This window comes from Anopheles bellator, assembly GCF_943735745.2.
Source record: "Anopheles bellator chromosome X unlocalized genomic scaffold, idAnoBellAS_SP24_06.2 X_unloc_1, whole genome shotgun sequence".
Taxonomy (NCBI): domain Eukaryota; kingdom Metazoa; phylum Arthropoda; class Insecta; order Diptera; family Culicidae; genus Anopheles; species Anopheles bellator.
Window position 1 is genome coordinate 18,927 of NW_026684271.1, and position 5,724 is coordinate 24,650.

The window sequence follows — 5,724 nt, forward strand, 5'->3', positions numbered from 1 at the left end:
GCTGCGGCTGCGGCTGCGGCTGCGGCTGCGGCTGCGGCTGCGGCTGCGGCTGCGGCTGCGGCTGCGGCTGCGGCTGCGGCTGCGGCTGCGGCTGCGGCTGCGGCTGCGGCTGCGGCTGCGGCTGCGGCTGCTGATGCAGCAATGAGATAAGTCGGCCTTCTGCACAACTTATCCGACAAACACCTCGTTAACCGTGGGGTTAGTGACACTGTTTGTTAACTTGTTAACCGTACGTTCCTTGTCCGGCTGTGCAGAGCAAGAGCGGAGTAGCGACTGACAGCTCCTTGTAGCGGAGCTGGAAACGTCTATACGTCTACATCCGCGGCTTGTGAATGTGACTAAATGTATAACTACTTGTAAATATGTGCTTTATTTATGTATTTATGTATGCCCCTGTATGCCAGACAGGATCTAGACGGGGGGGGAGAAACAGGTTGTTTTCCCGCATCGGGAAAAATTGAAAAAGAAATAATAGCATCAATTTGTGAACAAATTTCAAACAAGTGCAAGTTTGTGGGTTGACTTGTTGATGTTTTGTTTTGGCCTCTTATTTATATTTTGGACGCTTCGTCAACGTTCGCGAAAGTGTTTAACTGATTAATTTATAAAAATTAACGAAAGTCTGCCATGTCTCTGGCAACTAAAAAATAAAAAATATAGTGATCACAATAAAAATACGGAGGCATACGATGCCATTTAAAAGCAATTTCCTCGACACTGTAATCTCTTCGCACGTTCTTATTTCGCTTTTTAACCGAAAAGCACAATGCTAAGGCAAACCAACACAGTGTTGCTTCCATGGCTGTTTCCAACATGTCCAACCGACAAACTGGCACTTGTTTGAAATTTGTTCACAAATTGATGCTCGTTTGTTCAGATTTGAAGATCTGCGTCAGTGACATTAATGACGTCTCCGAGAAACGTCAGTTACGCAGACATCGCTATCGAATTGGAGCGTCTGGACCGCCCATTACGCCTCATGTAGCCCAAGGATTTGTTTACATCTGTGCGAACGAAGTTAAGAACTGTCAGTTGCAACGGTTCCGAGTTCCTCTTCGGCTTTCGTCGGACGCGGTATTACCGAGAAAGAGCCCGAAAATGTTGTTCGCTGTTGCGCTCTCTTTCTGGCCTTTGGTGAGAAAAGAATCGGCTCTCAGATATTTCGTCTCAATATGGAGAAATTGAGTGACTTTTTGTTCGGGAATGCGCCATGCGCCGAAGCGAGAGCGAGCAGTAACGAAAATAAAGGCAAAACAGAAGTTTGACATGAGTGTTCTAACCAGCAGTTTCTCACACACACATGGGAACCATCGCGCCGTATGAAACAACCACAAGACCGCAGCTGTCAAACAAAATTACAGCACGGGTATTTTGTCACAACTCACTAGCGTCCTCTAGCAGTAAAATTATTTGCAAAAGACAATTTGGGTATTCATTTCTTTTTCTGGTTAATCATCTCTGGAGGGCTACATGAGGCGTTAAAACTAGCGTAAAATTAATTTGTAATGTCAAACTGTTTATGCCTCGGCCTAAAACATATACGTTTTGACAGAAGGGCAGCAGTTTGGCATTAATCTGTAACGTCAAAACCATAACGTTACGCCTCATGTAGCCCTGCAGTCTGACCACATTTTCGCTGGCATCATAGTACAACGAAGTCAAAAGAACACACACACTTGCTTGCTTTAGTCCAGTTAAATGCGAGTTGTTCGACATGTCGGGCAGTGACTGATCTTTTATTTTGGGCTTTGACAGTAAAATTCATTTTGGACATGGTCGCGTGTGAAACATCACGATTTCGCATTGTATATTCAACCTGATACAGTGTGATGTGTGCAGTAATGTGTGTATAGCTACGTATAGCTGTGTAACATCGCAGAGTTACAGGTTAACGAAATAAACCACAGTGGGTAGGCGTCAGCTGCTAGAGCGTGGGTTATCATCCGCTTCTCTTTGTAAGCTTTGTAGGATATTTAGTGGCATGAATTCGCATATATATTTTTGCTTCTTTTACCATATCGAAGGTGCAGAATATTTTGTTTTGTACATGTGACCTAGGTTTTCCTAGTTACAATTGTGTTATCGTGTTTTTGTAGTTTTGGTGGTTTTCTTTTTTATTTGTGCTATAATGCATCATTGACTCTGTTTCTTTATTTTTCACTAAAAAGTGGTTTCTAATCGCGGCACAAAGCGAACGATGTAGTGAAGCAGTTCTAACGTAAACGCTTTTCCCATGAATGCTAGCCGGAAAACTCTACCGTTATGTATAAATTGAGCATCATCTTTCTTCCGTTGGAATGTTGAGTGTAGAAGAAAGCATCGCAATGAGTGAGTAAAACAGTGAACGATAGCCTAGCATCGCATAATAAGCATCAGCTGCGCCGCATTGAACTTTCCTCGGCGTGCGGCTAATGCGCGATCTCGATTAGATGCTGCCTCAAGCCTCAGTCGCGCTTACTCTTCAATACTTTTATATGGGAGTATAAGTTTATCACGAGCGTTTAGGTTTAGTAGTGATTAGTCATACATTTACCTTGCATTTCTTACAATCACTTATTCGTGTAACCGGCTTGCAACGGAACTGAAATCAACCCACTTAGAATGAAAAATCCATCTGGAATCGCGAAGTAAAAAGTTTTACATAGATACAATGTGCTGAAGAGCGACTGAAAATGCATTGCGCCTGCTTCCGTCCTTTAGTGTATGTGGTTATTGTATATATGCGAGCAAAGAATGTTTATATGTGGGCAAAACCTTCTGTTACAGTTTTAGTTCTGTCAAGATGATACAATAACAAAGTAAAATCAGTGCAGTGTCCTTCCTCACACTAAAGAGATTAGAAACCACGAGTGACCTTTTCCAGGAGTGAGGTTATTTTAGTACTGGATAAGACTATGGCACAACTTAACCATACAAATACCCTGTGTGTTGTACAAACACAGGATTGTCGGATGTGCTAGCTTAGGTTGTTACTAATGTCAGTTGCCTACTTGCACTGACATCTCTTGGCACTGTAATCTTGGCTACATAATTTTTTTTTATTTATTTATTTATTTATTTATTTACTATTGAACCGGGCAGATCCGTATTAAGCACCAACTTACAGGTTTGCATTCAAGTTGATGCTCTGTCAGGGTTCGAACCGACGTCTTTCGTTTAGAAAGCCGATTAAATGGTGCAACGAGACGGATGATCTACGGAAGAACCACATCTTGGCTACAAATTCAGTACGATCGCTAAGAATTGCTCTTTAGTTCTTTAAAATAACATTGTAAACGTTAACAACACAACGCAACCTGGTGCGGTCTTTTTTCGTAGCTTCAGTTTTTTTTATAAATAGTTGATACTGTCAGGGCCATGTAGTTATGTTGGTAGTGACGAGGGCAATTGTTTACGTGTGATAGTTGAGATCGTGTGATGAGTGTGATTTTCACATACTGAGAGCCATACCTGGTACCGCCCGCACTATCGAGGGCCGTTCAAAAGGTATCGAGACATTTGAATTTCCGCGGGCTACGTATATTCGTTTCTCGATTTTTTGTGGCGTTAGGTTGCTACACATGTCAGTGACTTACGGTGAAAAGTTCGGCCATTTTGAGTAATCAGTCATTTTTTGACAAGTGTTTTGCTTGGACGGGTTTTAATCCACCGGCTATTTTTATCTATTCAAAAAAATTTATGGCAAATAATCTGTATTCAATTTCGTGTGAAAAACAAATTCAAGTGCTCGGACGCGTTACGAATGTTGATTGTGGCTAATGGTGAAGCTATTTTGCCCGCAGCAGGGTTTATCGGTGGTTCAAAATGTTCTTATCCGGCCGAGAAAATGTGAACGTCGAAGAGCCAAGTTTGGTCGAATGTGTACAGTTTTGCTTACAGTTTTCTTCGATTGTAGGGTTGTGGTGAATCATGAGTTGTTGCCAAAGGACAGAACGATCAATAAGGAATATTATCTGCAAGTTATGCGCAACTTGCCAGAAGCAATCCGTCACAAACGCCCGAATTCCCGTGGTTTTTCGCGAAATTGTGACCACATCTTGCTTTCTGCGCGAAATTGTTAATAATTTAACGCGAATAAACATATTAATGATGCCAAAGCATAAACGCCCGGATTCCCGTGGTTCTGCGCGAAATTGTGACCACATCGTGGTTTCTGCGCGAAATTGTGACCACAAGAACACATTGTGATCAAATGAACACAGATTCCGGTGGTTCTGTGACCTGTGGTTCTGTGGTTCGCAAAATTGTGACAACATCGGGCTTTCTGCGCGAAATTGTTAATAATTTAATAATAACAAACATATTAATGATGCCAAAGTACAAACGCCCGGATTCCCGTGGTTCTGCGCGAAATTGTGACCACATCGTGGTTTCTGCGCGAAATTGTGACCACAAGAACACATTGTGATCAAATGAACACATTAATGATCAACTCAACTCAAATTACCGCTTCGTGGTCAATTACTTTTGAAGTAGGCAAAAATAGCCGTTGGACCAAAATACGTTCAAGTAAAACAGTTGTTAACAATTGACTGATCACTCAAAATTGACGAACTTGTCACCATAAGTGAGTGACATGAGTAGCAACAAAACACCACAAAGAAATCGAAAATCGAATATACGTAGACCGCAAAAATTCGAATGTCTCGATACTTTTTGAGTGGGCCTCGTATGTACGCAAGGTGGGAAAGTTCTGCGTACTCTGCAATGGCTGCAACAGCGACAATGTTAATCTTCCCCAACGGGATAAATCACGGTCGTCGCACGGTCGCGCGACACTTTTAGGCTTGAATTAAGCCTTTCAGGCTTGAACTAAGCCCGAATTCAATCCTAAAAGTGTAGCTCGACGACGCGTTTTCTAGCATTTCATGTGACTTTTCTTCCTTTTTCCCCTTTCTTTCCTTGTCGCACCGAAATTCCCAAAATCCGGTGCGCATCCCAGCGCATAAAACTTTCAATTTTAGTTTGTTTATATTAGTATTTAGTTTTATTCAATTTTAGAATTCACTGTTCTACAATATACAATTCACAATTTGCAACTCAACTTACTCTATACGACCTCTGCGAGTACCATATGCATCCGTTGGTGGTGCAGCTGCCAATAAGTTTTTCCTCGGCTCTTCCACGAAAGTTCTTCGGTCGCTCCACTGCTGCATACTGAAACAAACAAAGAATTATCAATGTACGATTATATTAGGTTGGGGAAAAAGAAATCCATTATTTTTGGATGAAATTTAAAACTTTATTTAAGATACTTCCGATGGTCCGATTTACGTCAAATACAAGGTGCGTTTCACGGAAAACAGGACTTTTTCAATCGGGACATTTCGGGCAGCGCTATCTCTTGGTGAGAATGTGTGTTGGTAAGCACATCCTTTCCCAACTTCCAGTAAAAATTTGATGACATTTCATCCATTGGAAGTCGAGTTTTTGCGTTTTAAGTGACAGTATGTTTGTGTCATCGGTACAAAAATGAGCATCGAACAAAGAGCCAATATTAAGTTTTGCTTTAAACTTGGTAAAACTTTTACCGAAACGTTTCAATTGATGAACCAAGTGTATGGTGCTGATTGTTTATCCCGTAGCAGAGTGCATGCCTGGTTTAACCGATTCAAAAACGGTCGGGAGGACCTAAATGACGACGAACATCCAGGCCCGGAATTTACCGTGATCACGCCAGAATCCATCGAAATTGTGCGTGACTTTGTCAAATATCAGCCAAAA